The 27,357-nt window shown below is 35.2% G+C and overlaps 1 pseudogene across 1 annotated transcript in view; it reads left to right on the top strand.

The window, feature by feature from the left end:
- Positions 1–5,256: 5,256 nt before the first annotated feature.
- LOC143254374 (G-protein coupled receptor 83-like) overlaps positions 5,257–27,357 on the top strand; it is a 45,194-nt pseudogene continuing 23,093 nt past the window's right edge. The window contains exon 1 of the transcript XR_013030167.1: positions 5,257–5,985. The product of XR_013030167.1 is annotated as a G-protein coupled receptor 83-like (transcript). The remainder of the gene's footprint in view (positions 5,986–27,357) is intronic.

Raw genomic sequence — 27,357 nt, forward strand, 5'->3', positions numbered from 1 at the left:
TCACCATCCACTCTCAGCTCTTGGTCTACTCTTTTACCAACAAATAGTGGGATTAACCGTCACGTTATAACTCCTCATAACTGAAAGAGGGAGCACGTTTGATGTGATGGGGATTCGAACCCGCGACCCTCAGATTAAGAGTCGAGTGCCTTAACCATCTGGCCATGCCAAAACGTTTAGTTTTAATGTAACTCTATTATACCCATCGATACCAATTGAAGAAGCAACAATAGTTATCATCAAATTCTTAAAAGAAAATTCTAATAACTTAGACATTATAAGATTATCGACTGATTCAATGGAAGCAGCCTTTTGTTATATTCTACGCCAACATTTTCTTGTTTTAGAATTGATGTTTACCACAAATACAAAATAGTTCAATGAGTAATAACATTCCAGAAGTTGTTTTTGTAACCGATCCAGTACAAAAAAAAAAACGAGGCCCGGTGATGACTAGCTGCATTCACCCTCGTCTTACACTGCTGAATTAGGGATGGTTCGCGCAGATAGCCCTCATGTCGCTTTTCACGAAATTAAAAAAACAAACAAACTTATATATATCAGTAAATTATTTATCTCCTCGAAATCCAAAATGTGTGTGCCATTGACTAGAAAATAAAGTTGAAAAATCAAAACTAAAATAAATCAACTTCAAAGTTCACTTAAGTTCTGTAGAAATCTTAACTTCGAAGTCTAACAGAGTTGAATGTGATACAGCTGAAGTAAACATGTTAGCCACTTTTGTAACTACAATTCTCAGTCTCCAAAGGCTTTCACAATTCATGTGCAATTCTAAAGAAATGTGTTAAATGTCTTCTTTCCTTGTGGTTTTTCCTGAATGTTTTCGTACATTCGATACCTATTTTTTATTTAAATCACACAATACACAAGGATCGCAGAAAGGTACAATTACAAAAGGCACAGCTGATAGAAAAAGTCAGATATTGATAAAGATGTGGTGATTTTATCCCTCTTTAGAAGATGCAGCAAGCCCTTTCATGTCAGATCATCATTTTTATTTAATATTTCACGAACTGATCAGAATGTTTGTTAAAGTCTATTACTGGTGTGTCACAGATAACAAACTATGAGTCCATAGTTGAAAACGAAGATTTAGATAACACAACACTTACTGGCGACACCAATAATCAAGATCCACATGAAGATCTGGATGAAGATGCTGGTTTTAACAATGTTGCCCGCAACAATGTTTTAACAATTTATTGTTGTCTTACTTGAAATCACAATCAATTATATTGCTACTTGTTTCAATATACAAAATACTATGGAGTAATTTAAGTGAGTTCAAAATATTGGACAGACGCATTTGTTTTCAAAACTTAAGAAAAGATGGTACAGTTCATTACTGATGATGGTTTAATAAGTTAATTAATATTAGAGGCCTATTCCATCTACAATAATATTTGATTATTCAAGAAAGTTATTTGTCAAAGAGAAATTTAAATATATTGTTGAACCAGAATTGATAATAACATCACAAGTAATGAGCGATTCTATCAGTACATACCAGTAAAGAAGACTCTGAAGGCTTTTCTGAGACAAAAATCTGTAATGAGCTGTAAATAGAATGTAACCTCATCAAGATATGTTCAATGAAATCTTCACAGAGGATGTCAATTGTTTGGATTATACATTTACCAATATAACTGTATGTGATACTGTCGCCTAGAAAGGTACTGTTACCAATATAACTGTATGTGATACTGTCGCCTAGAAAGGTACTGTTACCAATATAATTGTATGTGATACTGTCGCCTAGAAAGGTACTGTACGCTGAAAGGTTATGCTTGTCCTTATTACAATTATTGATGATGTTTTTGGAAAGAATGACTTTCCACTAGCGTTTTTCAGATTCATGTGTTTAATTTATTTTGAGGAATTTACAGTCGGTGTGTTCGTTAGACCTGGGCCTATGTCATGTGAAACACCAATTAAAAAAATTCAGCGTATAAATGTGGACTGTTTGACTACTTGCTAAATTACTGTCCGCTGTCAGATTATCAAACAAACAGCATATAACTGTTTTCACCTCACAGTTATGCCTGTTTGGAAACATCTGACGTGACCAGCGAAACGATGTGGCAAGCTATGCGTGTAGTCTTGCAGAGTCTTTATAAGAATGTATTTGAGCAGTTGTGTCAGAAACTGGAGGAGACAGGACTAGGAGTGAGTTACAATATGTATGAGAAAGTGACCTCCTATTAATCCTAAAGCCCATCCAAACAATAAAATTGATGACAGCTTGGAAGTAAGGTAGAAAGTTCATTGTTAAGCTTAAAATTGTAATATATATTTAGCTAGACACGTTTTTCTGAAACAGTTTTGCAAATTCTGCAAACTACAAAATTTGTTTTCCACACATAGGACAAACAAATAATTATCTGTCCTGTTGAACCAACAGATGAAGGATTTGTAATCCTCCTATGTCTGCTGCGTAGTCTGACCACATAAAGGTGTAGAACTTTTATGACGAACTGTTACACGTACATCGATGTACTGGTTTGTATTGTTTGAGTTCTTTCTAACATCAAGCCAAGCTTTCAGAAAAAAAACTTTGACACATGGGCCAAGATGATCGCTACAATGTCTGCACCATCACAACGAACAACAACACTCCAAGTTTTTTGAGAGACTGAAATGAATTTCAAGTGTCACATAAGCCGTATGTCAGCTCCAAAGTGGTCACACACTAGATGAGTTATTTGTGTTCCTACTACTGCTATATTATAGACAGCTTGATAAAGCCAGGCCTTGTCCTCAAAACCAACACAAATATGGCGACCAATGAAAGCAGCACTGTATAAGAACCTCTACCATTCTTATAATAATAATAATAATAAAACCAAAAATGTCGTGGCAGAAATTTAGTTTTTAAAGGAAGGTCTACTTTCCTTCGCTGGTGTGGTCAGGGGTTTTAATATACCCTTTGTCCCCTCGCAGTAGAATTTTAATTTTCATAGTCGTGGTTTTTTAAAAATTATATTGGGGACTAGTTTTCCATTAATCTGTTGGTATTTCAATTGTAAATGTTTGTTTATTTTTGAATTTCGCGCAAAGCTACTCAAGGGCTATCTGCGCTAGCCGTCCTTAATTTAGCAGTGTAAGACTAGAAGGAAGACAACTAGTCATAATTACCCATCGCCAAACCTTGGGATGTTCTTTTACCAACGAATAGTGGGATTGACGGTCACATTATAACGCCCACACGGCTGAAAGAATGAGCATGTTTGGTGTGACGGGGATTCAAACCTGCAACCCTCGGACTAGGGGTACAGTGCCTTAACGAACTGGCCCTGTCGGGCCTGGAAACAAAGGGAAAAAAAACGATATTATATTGTATCTTGAAATACAGGTAGCATAAATTTTAGTCTTACAACTGTTGCCAAAAATATAAGTAACATTGTAACCAGATATCATACAATAATGAAATTCTTGTTTATTTGTATAATACTGGAAAATCTTTTTTATTACGCAATATGCAACCTCCAATTTCACGAAATGTTTATCCTGAGCGCATGTAAATTTTCAATAGGGATCACGATCTTTCCGTTTCGCCTCGGCTTCCCGTCACGGAGAATTTTATTTTTCTCCATTCGAATGTACAGAAAAAAAAAATAAGAAACTGAATTTGCGGCATGTAGTGGAGCAAAACAAAGGTGAAAAGTTCTCACACAGCTTCGACATTTACGGAGTATTTGACATGTTTTTGTCTTTTGGAAAAAAAAATCAACAGATATTACTATACTAGGCTGCTTATCGCTCATGGCCACCATAAATTGTCATCCTTATCAATTTCTGGCGCACCAAGTGAAAACAAATGCCACGAATGATTGGCTGGTATAGGTAATATAAAAACACAGTTCTACAACGCCCTCTCCCCCAGTCTAGTGGCACAGTGGTATGTCTGAGAACTTACAACGCTAGATAAACGGGGTTCGATACCCGTGGCGAGCAGAGCGCAAATAGCCCATAGTGTAGCTTTGTGCTTAATTCAAAAGATACAAGCAAACAGTTCTACAATGTATATAGAAATATAGTTAACACGAAAGTATGGTCCTGCGTTGAGAACAAAGATATAGGTAGCGAAAAACAACAAAGAAACTTGTTAATATGTTGTAATGAGAAACGTGTAATAAAATGACGGTTCTGCATTGTAACAAGAAAAACTCTGTGATGGAAAATCTGAGGAACATCATCCTTGACGTGTGTCTTAACTAGACTAGACTTTTTCATCAGTTGGGACCGGATATTCAGATTCGTTTTGAGTTCACCTACTGATAAAATATATTTTATTACAATTTACAGCTTTTTATAGAAAGTAAGATTAATTTTTAGAACAGGTGTAACGTTTAGATTACAAAACTTACAATCTCGATAATGATCGTACCAGTGATCGAAATGTTATATCTGTTATGAAAACTAATCTCACTTTTGTAAACAAAAAAAACAAAAAAACTACAAATTTTGATAAGTTTGTTTTGGAATTTCGCACAAAGCTACTCGAGGGCTATCTGTGCTAGCCGTCCCTAATTTAGCAGTGTAAGACTAGAGGGAAGGCAGCTAGTCATCACCACCCACCGCCAACTCTTGGGCTACTCTTTTACCAACGAATAGTGGGATTGACCGTCACATTATAACGCCCCCACGGCTGAGAGGGCGAGCATGTTTTGGCGCGACTCCGTCACATTATAACGCCCCCACGGCTGAGAGGGCGAGCATGTTTTGGCGCGACTCGAGCGCGAACCCGCGACCCTCAGATTACGAAGTGCACGCCTTAACGCGCTTGGCCATGCCAGGCCAATTTTGATAAGAGATATTCAGATTGTTTGTCTTAGAACAAAGTCACGTTGGGTTATTTGTTGGATATACAGCCGGGAATCAAATCCCGGATTTTAGCGGGGAACAGATAAAGCAAAAATAAGTATGATTTATTCTCCATTATGTATTAGATTTTATACTGTTACACATAGATTGAAACACTTGTACAAATGTGAAACGTTTAAAACACGAAAAATGATTTAAGGGGAAAAAAATGATCCACTTTGATATTTAACACAATTATTTTAAAATCATTTCTGAATATGTTTTGAGATATTTTGTAGTTAACTTGTTGTTACTGTGTTCGAGTCTAAATAATATTTCTAGGAAATTAAAATACACTAACTTTCGTTTTGCAGTATTATTCGTAGTATTGTAACGCAGAGAGAACGTTCGTATAACTTCATTCCGTAAAATGTATCGTTGTAAGGCAGAAGTCGTCAGTTATGTGGCAGAAATGTCGGTTTAATTCGCACCGAAAACAACGTCCTGACAGTTAGGTGTTTAGCCTGCGCGCGCAGCATGAACAAATCTACGACAATATTATTGCAGGGTAGCTTGAAAGTTGGGGACCGCTTAGTTGTTGGCGAGAATGAAGATCAACTATCTAGTGTACCACAGGAAACAGAACAGTTAGGGTGAAGCGAAATGTCATATTTATGAGACGAAGAGACACATCAGTAATGTGTTGTTTCTGATCGTCCTACAGGCAGTAGTGACTTCCAAAATCTGTTTTAATGACTTTCTGAACATTCTTCTGAAAACGTTCGAAATGGATCCCAGTAACTATGTAAATGCTACAAACATTTCCAATGTTATTCGGGAACTTGAAGCTTTGGGACCTGATTTACAGTTATTTCTTATCATTCTATACTCCTTAACGGCAGTGCTGGCGTTAAGCGGAAACTTAACGGTTATTCTCGTCTTGATCTTCGGCAAAAAATCTTCTCGAGATCTCCGGGTGTTTCTCATCAACTTAGCTGCTTCTGACATTACTATGGCAACTTTTTCTATCCCGTTCACTTACACGGACTTCATGCTCGGGCGCTGGATCTTCGAGCCTTTCTTTTGTCCAATCGTGATGTTCATGCAACATTGTTCAGTCATTGTCAGCGTTTATACGTTAACAGTCATCGGTTTAGACAGGTTAGTACACTTCTGCCTTGTTTTGTTTTCTCATTAGCATAAAATACTTGTGTTTTAACATTAAAAAATCATTAAATGATGGCTGTTGATATTTACAGATGTTTCAAAATAAACCACGAGTCCCTTTTTTGAATTTCGCGCAAAGCTACACGAGGGCTATCTTCATTAGATGTCCCTAATTTAGCAGTGTAAGACTAGAGGGAAGGCAGCTAGTCATCACCACCCACCGCCAACTCTTGGGCTACTCTTTTACCAACGAATAAGGGGATTGACCGTCATGTTATAACGCTCCCACGGCTGAGAGTGCGAGCATGTTTGGTGCGACGGGGATTCGAACCCGTGACCCTCAGGTTACGAGTCGAGTGCCTTAACCACCTGGCTATGCCGGGCCTAAATCGCATGTCACTTTCATTACTTTTTTATTACTAAATTTGCAATTTATAAAAATGGTTTTGAACTAAAATAAATTGAACTGACTCTAAATTCAGAGGATTACTAGACCATTGTAACATTTACTAAGTTAGACATTTGTCTGTCTAGAATAGACTGATATTTATAATTCTCTTTTTTTCTTTCTTTCTATAACAGTAATAAATTTTTGCGAAATTATAACATAGATAGCTTAATGGCCTAATTGGACTTGGAAAAGCTTTGATCATCTACATTTTCTAGTTGTCCTTAAGGCAGGTATAACATATTCTACCGTATTCCTTGTAATTAGAGTATGGTAACCAATAAGCAATGTCGTTACTAAAGATTGTTTCAATAATACTTCAAACTCACAATAATGTGCCTTTTGTTAAACAAAGTATTTCAGTGTTGTTGGTTTGGAAGAAATTTTGGCAACTTTTTACATTAATTCCTCCTACACAAAATATATCTCCAAAGTTCGTGTCCAGAATGAATAAAATTCTTGCGTGTTTAAGGAAAACTTCCTGGAAATTATTGATCTAAAGTAGTCTGAATTAAAAACCATAAACCAATAAAAATAGAACGTTGCTAAGATTCGTCGCTTACGTTTTAACATGCTTTTCTTCACAACGCCTCGTTTTAAATATTTTTAAGACTTTAGTTGTACACATTAGTAAGATTGTGGTTAATAATATCAAATTACTTATTCTCTAGCGGTCGATTATTAAAAGAATTATACTTTAAATTTAAATGTGAAAAATACCAAGAAAGTTTTAGACACATTTATTTTGCCTCAATTTCTTGTTATTTAAAAGCAATCAGCGAGGACACTACTGGAAAAGCTATTAAGTCATATCACGGTTGTACCTATTCATGTGTGAAATAAAAAGTGTCGAACAAAGTTCAAATTAAGTGTTATCTGTTGACTCTAATAGTTTCATATCACACTTGTCAGAATCGGCTTGGAACATTTTAGTAAAATTACAACACATTAGTCAGAAATTGCTGGAAGACATTAATAAAATTGTTACATATTAGTCAGGAACTGTTGGAAGATTTTAATAAAATTACAACACGTTGATCATAAACTGTTGGAAGACAAAATTACAACATATTGGTCAGAAAGAGCTGGTAAACAAAATTACAACGCACTGTTGGAAGACATTAATAAAATTACAATATATTGATCAGAAACTGTTGGAAGACGTTAATAAAATTACAACACATTGTTCAGAATCTGCTGGAATAAATTAATAAACGTAGAACACATTAATCAGAAACTGTTGAATTACATCAATCAAATTACAACACATTGATCAGAAACTGCTGGAAGACATTAATAAAATTGTTACATATTAGTCAGGAACTGTTGGAAGATTTTAATAAAATTACAACACGTTGATCATAAACTGTTGGAAGACAAAATTACAACATACTGGTCAGAAAGAGCTGGTAAACAAAATTACAACGCACTGTTGGAAGACATTAATAAAATTACAATATATTGATCAGAAACTGTTGGAAGACGTTAATAAAATTACAACACATTGTTCAGAATCTGCTGGAATAAATTAATAAACGTAGAACACATTAATCAGAAACTGTTGAATTACATCAATCAAATTACAACATATTGATCAGAAACTGCTGGAATACATGGATAAATCTACAAGATATTGATCCGAAACGGTTTTGGTGATCAATAGATATACAATGTATGGATCAGAAATGTGAAGACGAGTTTGATGAAAACTTGATATAGTGGAAGAAAATTATAAGTTTCGACAACTATTTGTTCTAATTTGTAACAAAGTACCTTTCACTACCAATTCGAGTGGCTCCCAACTTTGTTTTCAACACAAAAAAATCACAACTGGACTTGTTTAAAGCACGTTTAGATTTAACTTGGAGATATTAATCTGTTTGGTCAGAACTACAAGAAGCGATGGTCATGGTGATTTCTTCGTTATTAGCATAGGTTCTTTACCGAAAAACAATTGAACGAAATGACCGTCCTACGCTGCGTTTACATTGATGCCATAATTGCTTCACTGTCGTGACGATTCGGTGCAAAATACGTTCAGTTAGGGTAAACAAAAAGTATCTTGTAAATGTGATATTTAACTTTGTGTGTGTGTTTGTGAAACGTTGTCAAGCATGTCACTAATCTACAAAGGCCACAAATAGAAGTAGAAATTGACTTGCTGACTGATTACATATTTCAACTTCTATTTCAAATGTCGACCGTGAAGTGTTTGCTTAGGATGTTAAGCCTTAACATCACTAACCGCTGTCTTTAATCTTTCAAACTGGATTATAGAAAGTGCTTGCAGATGTGCAACAAGTTCAGTTCGTTAGATTTCAGACGTGATCTTTTACGAAGGCTTTTCTATAGAAGGGACAAACAAAATCGTATATCACGTTATGGGGTTGAAGTATAGGAATGCAAGATGCGCATTTAAAAATTACGTTATTACAGAAAAGTTTTGACGATCATTGTCATGGTTAGTGACCTGTACAATCAACAACGTCTCGTAATTCACTAGTGACATTTTCGTATAACTAACTTCTAAGAGTTAATTAATCGTATTCTACCCTAATTTAGAACAATACCTTAAAGTGATGATATATAAAGCTCACAGGAAAAATGAAAGCTAAATGAAGCACCCGCCTAACTAATAAAACACCCAGTTAGTCAATAATAAAAGTTAATAAAACCAGAAAATACCTCTTTAAAACACTGACGTATGTGAGTTAAAGTCTAACAGAGACAGTCAAATTGAGAGAAAAACTCTCTTAACTTGCATATAAAAATCCCAGGATTCAATCTTGGTCTCGTGTCTGGGGACAGCAGCAGATTTATTACTCGAGACAGAGAATAAAAACAAGCCAAATAGCATCTAATTACAAGGCAAATGTTTATTCAAGTTTCGTGATTGTATAATCATCTAACTATTTCTTAGATCTGTTAGGAAGTAACTATTAACCAACTTGAGGCCTGGTGGTTAGGGAACTCGATACGTAATCTGATGGTCCTGGGTTCGAATCACAGTGACATCGAACATGTCCGCCCTTTAAGTCGTAAGGGCGTTATAATGTGAATGTGACGATTAGTCACACTATTCGTTAACAAAAGAGTAGCCCAAAAGTTGGTGGCGAGTGGTAATGACTAGCTGTCTTCCCGCTAATCTTACACTGATAAATTAGAGAAGGCTAGCACAGATAGCCCTCGTGTAGCTTTGCGCAAAATTCAAAAACAAAAAATTAATCGAACTGAAGACCAATAAACAACGAAGTGATAAAAACAGAGGCAAGCTAGGAACCTGTTACATTTTAGTGTTTAAGTACGACAGGTTTTATAAACATCTTGCAAGCTAGACGAAATCTACACGTGGTTTTATAAGTGCAATATGTTTTATAAACTTCTTGTGAGTGGGACAAACCTACACATGATTTTCTAAGGATGATAAGCTTTATAAACTTCTTGTGAGTGAGACAAACCTACACATGATTTTCTAAGGATGATAAGCTTTATAAACTTCTTGTGAGTGGGACAAACCTACACATGATTTTCTAAGGATGATAAGCTTTATAAACTTCTTGTGAGTGAGACAAACCTACACATGATTTTCTAAGGATGATAAGCTTTATAAACTTCTTGTGAGTGGGACAAACCTACACATGATTTTCTAAGGATGATAAGCTTTATAAACTTCTTGTGAGTGGGGTAAAACCTACACATGATTTTCTAAGGATGATAAGCTTTATAAACTTCTTGTGAGTGGGGTAAAACCTACACATGATTTTCTAAGGATGATAAGCTTTATAAACTTCTTGTGAGTGGGACAAACCTACACATGATTTTCTAAGGATGATAAGCTTTATAAACTTCTTGTGAGTGAGACAAACCTACACATGATTTTCTAAGGATGATAAGCTTTATAAACTTCTTGTGAGTGGGACAAACCTACACATGATTTTCTAAGGATGATAAGCTTTATAAACTTCTTGTGAGTGGGGTAAAACCTACACATGATTTTCTAAGGATGATAAGCTTTATAAACTTCTTGTGAGTGGGGTAAAACCTACACATGATTTTCTAAGGATGATAAGCTTTATAAACTTCTTGTGAGTGGGGTAAAACCTACACATGATTTTCTAAGGATGATAAGCTTTATAAACTTCTTGTGAGTGGGGTAAAACCTACACATGATTTTCTAAGGATGATAAGCTTTATAAACTTCTTGTGAGTGGGACAAACCTACACATGATTTTCTAAGGATGATAAGCTTTATAAACTTCTTGTGAGTGAGACAAACCTACACATGATTTTCTAAGGATGATAAGCTTTATAAACTTCTTGTGAGTGGGACAAACCTACACATGATTTTCTAAGGATGATAAGCTTTATAAACTTCTTGTGAGTGGGGTAAAACCTACACATGATTTTCTAAGGATGATAAGCTTTATAAACTTCTTGTGAGTGGGACAAACCTACACATGATTTTCTAAGGATGATAAGCTTTATAAACTTCTTGTGAGTGGGGTAAAACCTACACATGATTTTCTAAGGATGATAAGCTTTATAAACTTCTTGTGAGTGGGACAAACCTACACATGATTTTCTAAGGATGATAAGCTTTATAAACTTCTTGTGAGTGGGACAAACCTACACATGATTTTCTAAGGATGATAAGCTTTATAAACTTCTTGTGAGTGGGACAAACCTACACATGATTTTCTAAGGATGATAAGCTTTATAAACTTCTTGTGAGTGGGACAAACCTACACATGATTTTCTAAGGATGATAAGCTTTATAAACTTCTTGTGAGTGGGACAAACCTACACATGATTTTCTAAGGATGATAAGCTTTATAAACTTCTTGTGAGTGAGACAAACCTACACATGATTTTCTAAGGATGATAAGCTTTATAAACTTCTTGTGAGTGGGACAAACCTACACATGATTTTCTAAGGATGATAAGCTTTATAAACTTCTTGTGAGTGAGACAAACCTACACATGATTTTCTAAGGATGATAAGCTTTATAAACTTCTTGTGAGTGGGACAAACCTACACATGATTTTCTAAGGATGATAAGCTTTATAAACTTCTTGTGAGTGGGACAAACCTACACATGATTTTCTAAGGATGATAAGCTTTATAAACTTCTTGTGAGTGGGGTAAAACCTACACATGATTTTCTTAGTACAATAGTTTTTCTAAACTTTTTGTGAGTGGGAAAACTCCTATACATTATTTTTTAAGGATGACTGGTTTTATAAACTTCTTGTGAGTCGGACAAAATCTATACGTGTTTCTCTAAATACGATAGGCTTTAAAATTACACTTTTTTTATTTTGAGACTAAATTAATTAATCAGAAATTGTATTATCTAAATACGCCTACAACTTGCAACTGGTTTGAAAATCTAGGTTTTTGGAATTGTTTGAGAATATAGAAAAACAACAACATAAAAACTCCCGCCATAAGTTCACTCAGAGCTCTCACTAACCACACAATTTGTTCATATACGACTTTCGTCTGTAAGCGTATAATAAACTATAATAACAGCAGTATCAGAAAGTATAAAGTAATGCAATTTATATTGCTATGTATGCTAACGTGAGAACACTGGTTTCATTTGCTAAATGAATAAGGAATATTGTAAACATATAATACAGCATCCACTGGCTCAGCGGTAAGTCAAAGAGCTAATAACGCATAAAATCTGGTTTCGATACTCTTCGCGAGCAGAACACAGATACCCCATTGTACAGTTTGTTTTGGGTTTTTTTGCTTACAAATAAGGAAACAAATAACCGAAACAGCGTGTTTTCGTTATAAAGACACCATATTGCGAATAATCAATTATTTCTTCATTTTTAGGAACGAGACACGAACACCTGATCTACAGAGAATCATATCCAACACTCTCAGTTCGGTCACCATTTTGTTCTTAAATATAGTTGTTTTTTTTCAGTTGAAAAATTAAAAGTGAGAAAGGAGTGATGAACTGACAATGATAAAGAGTGGAACATACTAGAAAAAAAAACACAAGCAAACAGCAAAAATTGAGAAACCTGAATTACTACACTTTTAAACAATACATATCAATTTCGTGTTTGCATTATAAATAATTAATCTTGTGTGGTTTTCTGGTGTAACTTCCTACGGCTATGTAGACGAATAATTAAAGAACTCTCCCGACAAGATTAATTAATTAAAGTCAGGAACGTCTTTGGGATATATATCTATCTATATACTTAGAACTAATATGTTTGCTTAAAATACGTCATTTGTATGGAATAAGGAACGTTTGACACTACGCGAAAATAGCTGACTTGAAGAGTGTATGCTTATCTTTATTAGCCAAGCTTGTTAGATACGTAGATACAAAAGTAGCGTCTTAGTGAGATTCCACGTTGAAACATATTGGCATTGCTAGATGGTTAAGGTGCTCGACTCGTAATCCGAGGGTCACGGTCTCGAATTCCCATCACACCAAACATGTTAGTCCTTGCAGCCGTGGGGGCGTTATAATGTGACCGTTAATCCCACTATTTGTTGGTAAAATAATAGCCCAAGAGTTGGCAGTGGGTGGTGAGGGTTAGATGCCTTCTTCCTATTATTTCACTGCTAAAATAGGGACAGATAGCACAGATAACCCTCATAAATTCATAACAAAACAAACCTATATATGGTTGAGTCTTATTACAAATGATGAAATAGTTGATTGGTGGATTTGTTGCTTATGTAAATTATTGCAATTACATTTCCTGTCATAAGGATTGATGTAGCCTGCAGACCTTCAAAACGGTCAAAATTACCTAAAGTATAGAGTTAGATAGGTTTTGTGCCTTTATTTTAGATTTGTTTGGTTTGTTTTGAATTTCGCTCAAAACTACCATATATTTCCTTAGAAACTTTCGCACCTAAATATACAAAAGACACGTTAACCGGTGAGATATATGAAAGTTCACAGGCTTACAACGTTAAAATCAGGGTTCGATCCCATGCGGTGGACACAAAAGACAGCTCAATATGGCGTCTTTCTAAATCAATGATCCGGCATAGCTAGGTAGTTAAGGCACTCGACTCGTAATCCTAATCGCAGGTTCGAATCCTTGTCACACAAAACATGCTCGCCATTTCAGCTTTGGGGGCTTTATAATGTGACGGTCAATACCACTATTCGTTGGTAAAAGAGTAGCCCAAGAGTTGGCGATGGGTGGTGATGACTAGCTGCCTTCCCTCTTGTCTTACACTACTAAATTAGGGAAGGCTAGCGCAGATAGCCCTCGAGTAGCTTTGCGCGAAATTCCAAAAACAAACAATCATTTTCAGTAATACAACAAACAACACATTTATTGTTAATGAGTTTCCTCACAAAAATAACGACAACATCACTGTTTCTCGTCTTTTTTATAATTCTTTTACGAAGTTTTTAATTAATTTTCCAAAATCATCTACAAAGAATTCTTGTAGTTGATGTAAAAAAAACAACTCAGGAATAATTTATAATTTTAATTAAACGGTCAATTAAAAAAAAAGACAAACACTTTTAAATCTTAAACTGGTATTTTTGAAACTTTTAAACCATTTTCTGAATTCAGACTAATTTCCTCAATGTGTCTTGAAGGTTTTGATCGTTTGAAAGAAACATTTATTTTTTTTTTACATTTCTAATTAATGACAACACTATGTAACCTTTAGTCATTAAGCGAGCCATATTTGCCATTTATATTTCAAAAAATTGACAAAATGTTATAAGAGTTTAATACCACGAGAAAAATATTTATTGTTATGCTTGTTTTTACTTTGAAAATTTCAAAGACCTTACTACCAATGAAATGTTTAGTACTTTTCTTCTATTTCGTAAACAATTTGGAAGATTTTCTTTATAAGAGAGAGATATTTAACGAATTAATTTTTCTGCCAAAATTTATAACATTATTTCAAGTTTTAATATTTATTATTTAACCTACTTCTTCTTTAAAAAATCATACTTTGAAAAGATTAGGCATTGTTTCTAATATTTATTCATTTATCATTTCATTTCTTTGGCTCATTTTGCAAAATATTTTGGAAGACTTTGACAATACGAAAAAAACTTAGATATTCACTGCTTGGTTTCTTGTTGTTTTTCGTAATTTTAGATTATTGTTGAAGGATTTCACTATATCTAAAAAATGTTATTGTTTTGAATTAAGCACAAATCTACACAATGAGCTACCTGTGCTCTGCCCACCACGGGTATCGAAACCCGGTTTTTAGCGATGGAAGTCCGCAGACATACCGCTGAGCCACTGGGGGACGATAGACGAACTACCGAACATATTTTCAATACTGACAGAATTGTTTTTTACTATATGAGAAGGATATTTACCGTTTCACTTATTTTATCTTATGACAGCATTATGAGATCTTTTCGTCATACAAGAGAACGTTATTAGATTATTTACTTTTTATGTTCAGGAAAGTATGGAACATTTTTATAGTTTTTAGGGATGGATACATTTATTTTCCTTTTTGACTCTATGAGAGAGGTAAATTACTGCTCATAATCTAGAAAATGCTCTATGAACGACACGAAATTGAACTGAAAACATGTAAAGTTCATTTTAGCGTACGTATTCTAGAACGTTTGAACGCAAAATGAAGTCACATAAAGAAAATTTGGAGTTTCGTTCCTTGGTATTTTATGCGACAGCTCTGAGCTAAAGTCAGTGCCTGAAGTCGTTGAGGAATGCTTTCTTCGGGGTTTTTAAGCTGCTCAGTAGGTCTTGACCTACCGTCGTCTTTCATTTCGGCTGCCCCCATTTTTTCTCCATTAATATCCTCCCCTTCCGACCAACAGTATCGATGTCTGTAGTGGAAGAGAACGCACGAAAAATATAAAAGAATTATTTATGTTTTCATTGCATTAAGATACCGTTTTACTGCGGTTAAATGTTTATTCGAAGTTAGCGCAATGCTAAAAAATACGTTTTTGGTACTAAACGAAGTCCAAGAGGGACAGCATTGTAGAACGGATGTTTGCCGATATCGACCAAAACCCAGGACTCTGTCAGTAAAATTACATTTCATCAGTTAATTCACTCTTAATCGAAAACCTCAGACAATTTTCATTTAATCTCTCACAACACCAGCTACAATCTTACTGGTGTCTGTTGGTTTCAAGAACGTCAAACCTCGAATCATCAGACACAAATATACTCTACTCTACATATAGATAAGATGTCCAGTTTTTCAGCACTTTGCAAGCTTAAGCTCTGTTTGCTATCTTTACGGAACAAAAGTTTACTTTCTGCGCCATTTCAGCTCGTCTTGATCCAGTTTTTATCACACAGTGGAAGGAATAATTTAACACTACTTGTTTCCAAGTCATGTCTCTCTCTAAGTAAGCTCAAGATTCTTAATAACTGACCTTTTATCCTAGGTATTCTTCCTGGCTTGCTCTTGTGATCAGTGATGCCTGTCGAATCATATCTTTTGGTTTTATGTACTTTTTGTTTTCCCTAATAATATCTTCCCGGACGTAGGGAGTTTTTAAAAATATTTGTTGCAACAGGAAATTAATAAGTGAGCGGAATGCCATTTGATGTTAGACCATTAAACCATCTTAAAGCTACGTCAGCATCATAGCCACAATGCTAAAACATGTTAAAGTTACCCCAGTATTACAGCCACGACATTAAAACATGTTAAAGTTACCCCAGTATTACAGCCACGACATTAAAACATGTTAAAGTTACCCCAGTATTACAGCCACGACATTAAAACATGTTAAAGTTACCACAGTATTACAGCTACGTCATTAAAACGTGTTAAAGTTACCCCAGTATTACAGCCACGACATTAAAACATGTTAAAGTTACCCCAGTATTACAGCCACGACATTAAAACGTGTTAAAGTTACCCCAGTATTACAACCACGACATCAAAACATGTTAGAGTTATCCCAGTATTACAGCCACGACATTAAAACATGTTAAAGTTACCCCAGTATTACAGCCACGGCGCTAAAACATGTTAAAGTTACCCCAGCATTACAGCCACGACATTAAAACATGTTAAAGTTACCCCAGGATTACAGCCACGACATTAAAACATCTCAAAGTTATCTCAGTATTACAGCCACGACATTAAAACATGTTAAAGTTACCCCAGTATTACAGCCACGACATTAAAACATGATAAAGTTACCGCAGTATTACAGCTACGTCATTAAAACATGATAAAGTTACCCCAGTATTACAGCCACGACATTAAAACATCTCAAAGTTATCCCAGTATTACAGCCACGACATTAAAAATTACGTTATTACAGAAAAGTTTTGACGATCATTGTCATGGTTAGTGACCTGTACAATCAACAACGTCTCGTAATTCACTAGTGACATTTTCGTATAACTAACTTCTAAGAGTTAATTAATCGTATTCTACCCTAATTTAGAACAATACCTTAAAGTGATGATATATAAAGCTCACAGGAAAAATGAAAGCTAAATGAAGCACCCGCCTAACTAATAAAACACCCAGTTAGTCAATAATAAAAGTTAATAAAACCAGAAAATACCTCTTTAAAACACTGACGTATGTGAGTTAAAGTCTAACAGAGACAGTCAAATTGAGAGAAAAACTCTCTTAACTTGCATATAAAAATCCCAGGATTCAATCTTGGTCTCGTGTCTGGGGACAGCAGCAGATTTATTACTCGAGACAGAGAATAAAAACAAGCCAAATAGCATCTAATTACAAGGCAAATGTTTATTCAAGTTTCGTGATTGTATAATCATCTAACTATTTCTTAGATCTGTTAGGAAGTAACTATTAACCAACTTGAGGCCTGGTGGTTAGGGAACTCGATACGTAATCTGATGGTCCTGGGTTCGAATCACAGTGACATCGAACATGTCCGCCCTTAAGTCGTAAGGGCGTTATAATGTGAATGTGACGATTAGTCACACTATTCGTTAACAAAAGAGTAGCCCAAAAGTTGGTGGCGAGTGGTAATGACTAGCTGTCTTCCCGCTAATCTTACACTGATAAATTAGAGAAGGCTAGCACAGATAGCCCTCGTGTAGCTTTGCGCAAAATTCAAAAACAAAAAATTAATCGAACTGAAGACCAATAAACAACGAAGTGATAAAACAGAGGCAAGCTAGGAACCTGTTACATTTTAGTGTTTAAGTACGACAGGTTTTATAAACATCTTGCAAGCTAGACGAAATCTACACGTGGTTTTATAAGTGCAATATGTTTTATAAACTTCTTGTGAGTGGGACAAACCTACACATGATTTTCTAAGGATGATAAGCTTTATAAACTTCTTGTGAGTGAGACAAACCTACACATGATTTTCTAAGGATGATAAGCTTTATAAACTTCTTGTGAGTGGGACAAACCTACACATGATTTTCTAAGGATGATAAGCTTTATAAACTTCTTGTGAGTGAGACAAACCTACACATGATTTTCTAAGGATGATAAGCTTTATAAACTTCTTGTGAGTGGGACAAACCTACACATGATTTTCTAAGGATGATAAGCTTTATAAACTTCTTGTGAGTGGGGTAAAACCTACACATGATTTTCTAAGGATGATAAGCTTTATAAACTTCTTGTGAGTGGGGTAAAACCTACACATGATTTTCTAAGGATGATAAGCTTTATAAACTTCTTGTGAGTGGGACAAACCTACACATGATTTTCTAAGGATGATAAGCTTTATAAACTTCTTGTGAGTGAGACAAACCTACACATGATTTTCTAAGGATGATAAGCTTTATAAACTTCTTGTGAGTGGGACAAACCTACACATGATTTTCTAAGGATGATAAGCTTTATAAACTTTACGGAACTTTGCTATCTTTACGGAACAAAAGTTTACTTTCTGCGCCATTTCAGCTCGTCTTGATCCAGTTTTTATCACACAGTGGAAGGAATAATTTAACACTACTTGTTTCCAAGTCATGTCTCTCTCTAAGTAAGCTCAAGATTCTTAATAACTGACCTTTTTATCCTAGGTATTCTTCCTGGCTTGCTCTTGTGATCAGTGATGCCTGTCGAATCATATCTTTTGGTTTTATGTACTTTTTGTTTTCCCTAATAATATCTTCCCGGACGTAGGGAGTTTTTAAAAATATTTGTTGCAACAGGAAATTAATAAGTGAGCGGAATGCCATTTGATGTTAGACCATTAAACCATCTTAAAGCTACGTCAGCATCATAGCCACAATGCTAAAACATGTTAAAGTTACCCCAGTATTACAGCCACGACATTAAAACATGTTAAAGTTACCCCAGTATTACAGCCACGACATTAAAACATGTTAAAGTTACCCCAGTATTACAGCCACGACATTAAAACATGTTAAAGTTACCACAGTATTACAGCTACGTCATTAAAACGTGTTAAAGTTACCCCAGTATTACAGCCACGACATTAAAACATGTTAAAGTTACCCCAGTATTACAGCCACGACATTAAAACGTGTTAAAGTTACCCCAGTATTACAACCACGACATCAAAACATGTTAGAGTTATCCCAGTATTACAGCCACGACATTAAAACATGTTAAAGTTACCCCAGTATTACAGCCACGGCGCTAAAACATGTTAAAGTTACCCCAGCATTACAGCCACGACATTAAAACATGTTAAAGTTACCCCAGGATTACAGCCACGACATTAAAACATCTCAAAGTTATCTCAGTATTACAGCCACGACATTAAAACATGTTAAAGTTACCCCAGTATTACAGCCACGACATTAAAACATGATAAAGTTACCGCAGTATTACAGCTACGTCATTAAAACATGATAAAGTTACCCCAGTATTACAGCCACGACATTAAAACATCTCAAAGTTATCCCAGTATTACAGCCACGACATTAAAACATGTTAAAGTTATCCCAGTATTACAGCCACGACATTAAAACATGTTAAAGTTATCCCAGTATTACAGCCTCAACATTAAAACATCTTCAACATCATTGGTATCATTATATCCACAGCATTAAAATATCGTAAAGTTACGTCTGTTTCATTTAGATAAAACACGTGATTTTAAAAGTATTAAGAATAAATAAGTTTTAGATTTTCCGTAGATTACGTTCTGAACATATTTTCACTATGTATGTGATAGAATTTGATTTTCTTTTGTTATTTGTAATTCGTTATCATTATGAAACGTTTAGATTATGTGAGAGACTTACATTTATCACATCACTTCTTTTCTGTTTTGACAGAATCACGGAAAGATTTGACTACATAACAGGGATAACTATTCCGTATAATCTTTTTAACAGCTTTGTGATGGACTTAAACAGCATGATATATATGTTATTTTGACAACATTTTGTAGGTTTTGGCTAAATAAGAAAGAAGTATTTACCTTTTTTATTCCTTGATGATTTCATTAAGTGTTTTGTCTATGCATGTGATATACTATTAACTACTTTTTTACGGAAAGTCTTTGTTATACAATAGAGAAACATGTTTTATACGTTTTTCTCAGAAAGTTGTTGAGTGTTTGATAGAGAAATTTATTACCTGTTTTTCATCACAATCATCAGTTGACTGTCTGTTTGAAGTTAAGGACAAAGCAACATAAGAGGCTATCTGTGCTCTGTCTACCACGAGTATCGAAACCCGGTTTCTAGCATTGTAAGTCCACATACATATCGCTATGTCACTGAACGTTTTCAGACATCTAAATAATCTATAAATCTATAGCTTCCGAACTGTCCAGTCGACGTGAAAACAATGTATATTATATATAGGTTAAGACTATAATATGTTTTTTTTTATTTTAAGAACTATTGTCCCTACCCTCATTATAAAAGAACAAAATACTGCACACGTCTATCCATTTACTATTCCTAATGTGTGTTTCGTCCAAATTTTCTTTTCATTTAACATTTGCATCAGTTCATAAAAGGTAAAATTAAGCAATTAATTAACCCAGGTTTAATTGATTGTGTTGTACGATCTCACATTCATTACTTGTTTTCAGTAACAAAGTTTGTTTCTTGAATTTCGCGCAAAACTACACGAGGGCTATCTGCGCTAGCCGTCCCTAATTTAGCAGTGTAAGACTAGAGGGAAGGCAGCTAGTCATCACCACCCACCGCCAACTCTTGGGCTACTCTTTTACTAAAGAATAGTGGGATTGACTGTAACATTATAACGCCCTCATGGCTGAAAGGGTGGGCATGTTTGGTGCGAAGATTCGAACTCGTGACCCTCGGAGTACGAGTCAAACGCCGTAACACGCTTGGCCATGCCGGGCCTACTAACGAACTAGGCACAGCCAATTTTTTACGTTGGCCACTGTTCGTTTTAACAGAATGCTACAAAGATCGCTTGCGCTCTGTTCGCCGTAGGAAATCTAACCGAGGAATGGATTTTGTAAGCTTACTGCTGGCTTTCAGGAAGGCATTGCTGAAATAAGATGACTTAACATGGTCTAGTCGCTACCACATTTATCAATTGATAAGGATTAGCACGTGCCCAGTTATCGGAGCACTGTAGATCTGAATATCCATAATTCACGTCCCGTTGCCAACAAAGAAAGAGAATAAAAACACAAACACAAATGAACTTCGAATTTCAGACTAGTGAGCGTGTTACTTAAGTAACAATCAAATCGCAGTAGATGTCAATAGGTGCGGTGTAGCATTAGCCTTTCCTATAGTTTATCAATTTAGAATTTTGTACATTAACGAAGATAGCCCTCGTTTAACTCTGCTCAAAATTCATCAAAGCAAACAAAGGAACAATCATTTTTACGATTAGTTTTTGTTTTATCAAAATACCCAAAACAGTATTTTTAAATGCTTTATTTTTCTAAATCGGAAACGAGCTGAGCGTGCTTGGATTGTGAATCCGATGGTTCAAGGTTCGTAGCTTGTAGCAGTAGAAATGTGCTTCACTCCTTAGGACCGTGAGCGTATTATAACGGATACTGTAAATCCTTATTGTTTGTTAAGAGTATCCGGCATGGTCAGATGGTTTGGGCATTCCACTCAACTCCTCATCTGAATGTTCCGTTTTCGAATCTCCGTCATACCAAACATGCTCGCCCTTTCAGCCGTGGGGTGTTAAAAAGTATCAATCTATCCTACTATACTCTGGTAAAAGAAGTATCCCAAGAGTTAAAGATGGGTAGTGGTGACTAGCTGCCTTCCTTCTACTCTTACACTGCTAAATTAGAAATGACTAGCGCAGACAGACCTTCTGCAGCTTTGCAGAAATTCAAAACAAACAAACAGTTATGAGCAGCCCTACTGTCGGAGGTGGTTACTCTTGGTACCGTTAATAATATACTAACTTAAACGTCACGAATGTCTACAAACCATGGTCACAGTTAAAAAACAACAACTATTTTCGTTAAAAAAGATGACAGAAACCACAACAACATCATTTAACGACCAACCTGTTAGGTCCTACAATGCATTGAACACTTTTTATTTCATCAAAATGGCTACAGCAGAAGCCAGTTGTGTGTTTATTGCTGTGATCTCTTACCATCCAACCAATGAGACAATACCTACAAAAGAATAAACCGTCATACTCTTCCCTATAGACATGTGACGTATGCAAGTATGATTCTAGGGGAGCAAAGCCATATGCAAAATGTTTAGAAATTAAAATATATGCTGGTAAGGGCGACAGATTTAGGTGAAATTTCATGCTCCAATCAGCGCTTTGCGGTTTGTTTGCCATAGATATCCGCAGAAACAACTCAAAGGCTACTTGAATTTGTCGTCCCTAAGTTGACACATTAGAGGGAAGAGATCTGGGCTACTCTAACTGAATGCCTACATTAATTTCATACAATATACAGTTTTTATCTATGAAATTTAAATGCATCTCATTTCACTCAGTGAGCTAAAGGTTACTATGAAAGTTCCGCCATTTTGATTCTTTATTTGTCTCCGATGTTAGTGTGTTGTTTTATTTAAACACAATTTGACTCTCTTCGTTTATTAACGTTTCGATTATCTTATTTGCCACGTCTACTCGACGGTCAATACCGCAGACATTGTTAAAGTAAAGAATAATAACTTGTATTTATATTCTATCTTCAATTTAAATTATACTTCTGCACATTATTTCCACTAATTTCTTGTCTTTGTGGAGACCGAGTGACTGCAAATCGGGTTTATCTCTGAACTACGAATCTCCTATAACACACCCACAGCTCTGTACTACACAGAGCAGTTTTATTGCAAAGGAACAAGAACCATGGATTTTCTTATTCAGATTCTGACACATTGAGCGCTAGGCCACGCCTGGTCCAGAGTACATTTGAATTATGAAGAAGGTAGATGAATTTAGTACTGTTGTTAATTTAAGAGTTTGCAGTAGAAAGATGAGTGTCTTTTGTGTGTGTGTGTTTTTTTTCAATTCCAGAAGATATTTTACCCATAATCCAACTGCAGGTACACGAGTGTATATCCCTTTCAGAAGAGTAAAACATACAGATTAGTCCGGACTAGTCTCATTAAATGTGTAGTTACTTAAAAGTCACTGCTTATTAACATCACAGAAAACAAAATAAGTGTCAGACTCATAACAATCGGTCGAGAGAAGTTGGAGAAGGTGCCCTTTACAGTTGAATCCAAATTCAGATTGGTCAAAAACAAGTTATTCGTGGTCACAGAGAAGAACATACTTGAAGTCAACTAATCTTGTTTGAGAATATTTGAAAGGTAAAGAGGTCGATAGAATACTTGCAAACAAATTCAGATATGAATATTATTGAAGCTATGTGCTCTTATATGGAAACTGTGAAGGCTTTACAGATACCAGATAAACTGGCTGAATTATGGTTAATAATACACAGTATTTCGAACAAAATATTATAACCATGTATTGATAAACTGATTATATTATAAAAGAAACGTCTGTTAAATCACCCCCTCTCCAGTGACATGAAGATATCTCTAAGGACTTAGAACAATAAAAACCTGGTTTCAATATCTGTGGTGTGCACAGCACAGTTAGCCCATTTTGAAGTTTTGTACTTAACCTTCAACAACCAACCAAAATTTCCTATGAAGATGTTTTAAAGACGCTCTGTTCAGCACCAACATCTAGCAAGTATTCATGTCAACAGAAACACGACACAGAACACTTTTGTGAATAAGTACATTTATATGTTCACATGCATATTTGTGTTTCGTTTCCTGTCATGTTTTATGACGCTACTTGTTTTATGACGGATAGTGAAAACGACCAACACCAATCACGCGTATCCTCAGTCCAAAGGTGTTCTTGCGGACTTACAACACTAGAAAGCGGATTTCGATATCCGTTGTATGAAAATCACAAATAATCCATTGTGTATCTTTGTACTTAACTTCAAACAAAGTGTTTAAGTCAAATACAATATACTAATGCTTTATATAAGTTGTTCACTTTTCTTTTGTATATAATGCATCGTGCTAATGAAGTATTTATTATTCAGTTACAAGTACTCATGTCCGTGACTTCTGTATTGGTAAAAAGTGTGCATTTAAATATCCAGTACTGTAGCTAATACAGACGTTTGGGCGTTTATATGTTTAAAAGTTGAAAGCCGACTTCCGTGTTCAGTTGAAGTCCGTAGAAAATTAGGCAAGTTTCAGCGAAACACTTAAGTTATATCTAATCTTTATATTTAGTGTTTTCCTAAACATGTATAGTTTTATATTAGTTGTGATTGTAATATTGGTATAAGATTTGTATTCTTAATTAATCTAATGTATGTTCAGCAATATGTAGTTTTGCAGCCCTTAATGTGTTTCAGTGTCTGCTATAAAAGCTGACCATTACCAGTTTTTCTGAGCCTGAAGCAACCATAAGAGCCACATATTGACTCATAGAGCAAATTAACTGGTTCATTACACTTGAATTTCGCTTACAGCTACTTAATAGCTATCTTCGCTAGCCATCCCTAATTTAGCAAAGGGAATGCAGCTAGTTAATGTCCCTCATGCCAACTTGTGGGCTACTCTTTAACCAATAAATAGTGAGATTTACCATTGCGTTATAACACCACTACAGTCAACTACAGTGACAAGAATTAGAACTCCCAATGCGGAGGATGAGAATCAACCTGACCATCAGGCTTAAAGCAAATAAATCATTTCGCCTTATTTGAGAGAAATGGCAAATTAAACACATTAAGTAATAACTTACAAATATACACAAATTTGCATTCTAAATCAAAATGCATTTTAGTTTACAAGAATTACTATAACAGGATTAATTGGAAGCAGCTAATGGTGCCTGGCATGGCTTGGTGGTTGGGATGCTAGACTCATAATCTGAGTCTACCAGAAACGTCTACGGCAGAACATGCCGGGTCGCGGATTAGAATCCCCATCATACTAAACGTGAGGGCGTTATAATGTGACGGTCAATCCCACTATTCGTTGGTAAAAGAGTAGCCCAAGAATTGTCGGTGGGTAGTAACTACTAGCTGCCTTCCCTCTAGTCTTACACTGCTAAATTAGGGATGCTATCGCAGATAGCCCTCGAGTAGCTTTGCGCGAAATTCAAAAACAAATAAACAAACGCTGCTTTCGTTTTCTTATTATTTGCGCTACATTCAACACGGAGATTCTTACCGCTGACCTATCAAAAAAGCTTATCTTTTCAGTGTCAATAATTTACTACTGCATTGCTCCCAACGCAATTATATGTAACTGAAACACTTTAAAATACAATTCGCGTTGCTCCCAACACAATTATATACGTGCACACTAGATACTTCGAACTGGAACATTTATTGCTTTTCACCCAGTGGTACATTCGTACACTAGGCACTTTTAAGTTTAATCTGTATATCTGTATTTCTAGATTTTCAGATACTGTGTTTAATTAATGTAATGTATCATATGCGTTAATTTTCACGAACCGTAAGTTTCCTGTTAAATAATCACGTAATAACGCTATTTTATACACACAGCGTGGTTTTTACGTAAACACTTCTTAAAGTCTTCAAAGTTTCAGTTCTAATTTAGGAGAATAACCTTAGTTCTTGAATATAAGTATTGATGGGAAATGATTAAACTTGCTCGGTTTGAAGGGTAAGTGCACTCTATTCATTAGGAGGTGTTTGTCCTTTAAAAGAAAGTTCTGTTTATATCACGTCACGTGTTTCATTCTTCTAACCTCTTACAAGATGACCTGAACACAAAAAACAGAATTCCTCCAAAACGTTGCTCTTTTTACATACACTGCTTTTGTACATTAGCACTCTAAGAGTTTTCTTTTTTTCTACACTGTCACTTAGAATTGAAAATAGATTATATATTTATATATACACACGCGCGCAAAAAAAAAGTAGCTTAACACTTAGCATCCAAAGCGACATAGTTTACTATTGTAGATCTTAACTTCAAATTAATTACCTCTTTAAAAAAATCCCACACAATTCACAAATAATTATTTGTTAATTTCTAACAAAATTATCATAATAAAATTTCTGTACTTATTCTAAAATATACCGTACAAATTAACATTACGCTAGAGATACACTTCAGAATTTAATTAGTCCGTTTGGTTCAGTTTGTGTTGAATTTTGCGCAAAGCTACACGAGGGCTATCTCTACTAGCCGTCCCTAATTCAGGAGTGTAAATCTGGAGGGAAGAAAGTTAGACATCGCCACTCACCGCCAACTCTTGAGTTACTCTCTTATCGACGAATAGTGGGATTGACCGTACCATTATAACGCCTCCATGGCTGAAAGGAGGAGCATGGTTGGTGTGACAGGGGATTCGAACCTGCGACCATCGGATTACGAGTTTAGTGCCTTAATCACCTGGACATGCCGGGCCTAAAGTTATGAGACACAAAAGATGTATCTGAAATGCTATTTCAAAGCATTTGTTTTCGAATCCACGTTTGATAAATTTGGATGAAGAGAGTAAAGTGTATCCGCAGTTTATTTTTATTATACATTTCAGAAAAATTTTGTTCACAATAAAATACTTGTATCATTTGTACATTTATAAGTGCCCAAAATTACAGAGCAGAACAAAATCACGTGTCGAAACTTAAGACTAGTGAATTTAAAAAAGAATGGATTTTAATGCCAAGATTGAATTAAATACAATTTATTTAAGTTAAAATATGGAAATGTGACATTGGAAGTTAAAAGAATTTAAACCTACTTGTAACCTCTTTATTTGAAATAGGCTGTTGTTACCAGCGTAAATTCATACTAGTTTCAAAGAAAATGATTAGGTAAAAGTTTGAGAATTCAACATTTATTTTTTTATTCATACCGCACGAAACTACTACTAATAACGTAAAACAAATACTATGCGGCTCTAAACTGTAATTTTAAAGGATAAATAAACATTTTTTTTAATGACGGGATAATTTTGATACATATAGTCCCCCAATGGCACAGTGGTATGTCTGCGGGCTCACACCGCTAGAAAACGGGTTTCGATACCCGTGTTGAACAGACCAAAGATAGCCCTTTGTGTAGCTTTGTTTACAAACGAACAAACAATTATTCATGTAGGGAGAGACATTGTGTTTTTTCAAGCGTAGTTTAAACATACATTGTCATTTTAGTTATCCAAAACTCAAACGGATTATATAATTCATGTGTTTGCCTATATCTCAGTTTCTGTACCCGTTACAAATTTTGATCAAAAGTTACACGGACCTGAAACCACTTTCCCTGTTAAATAAGAGAAGAAACCTCACGCTTTCCATTTCATTTCATGAGCAACATAATTAATAACCACTTCTAGCAAATTAGCAAGCTATTCTTCATATTTTCCAAACTTGTATAATATCAAAACGGAAATTGAGAAATAAAGGTTTGCTGGGTTGCGTACACACGCGAATACTAAGTCGTAAATTCCTATTTAAATAACTTCAAACTAAATGCTGTTGTGAAACAAGTCAGTTGAAAATATATCTGGTAATTAAAATTCT

The sequence above is a fragment of the Tachypleus tridentatus genome, chromosome 6, assembly GCF_004210375.1.
Source record: "Tachypleus tridentatus isolate NWPU-2018 chromosome 6, ASM421037v1, whole genome shotgun sequence".
NCBI lineage: Eukaryota > Metazoa > Arthropoda > Merostomata > Xiphosura > Limulidae > Tachypleus > Tachypleus tridentatus.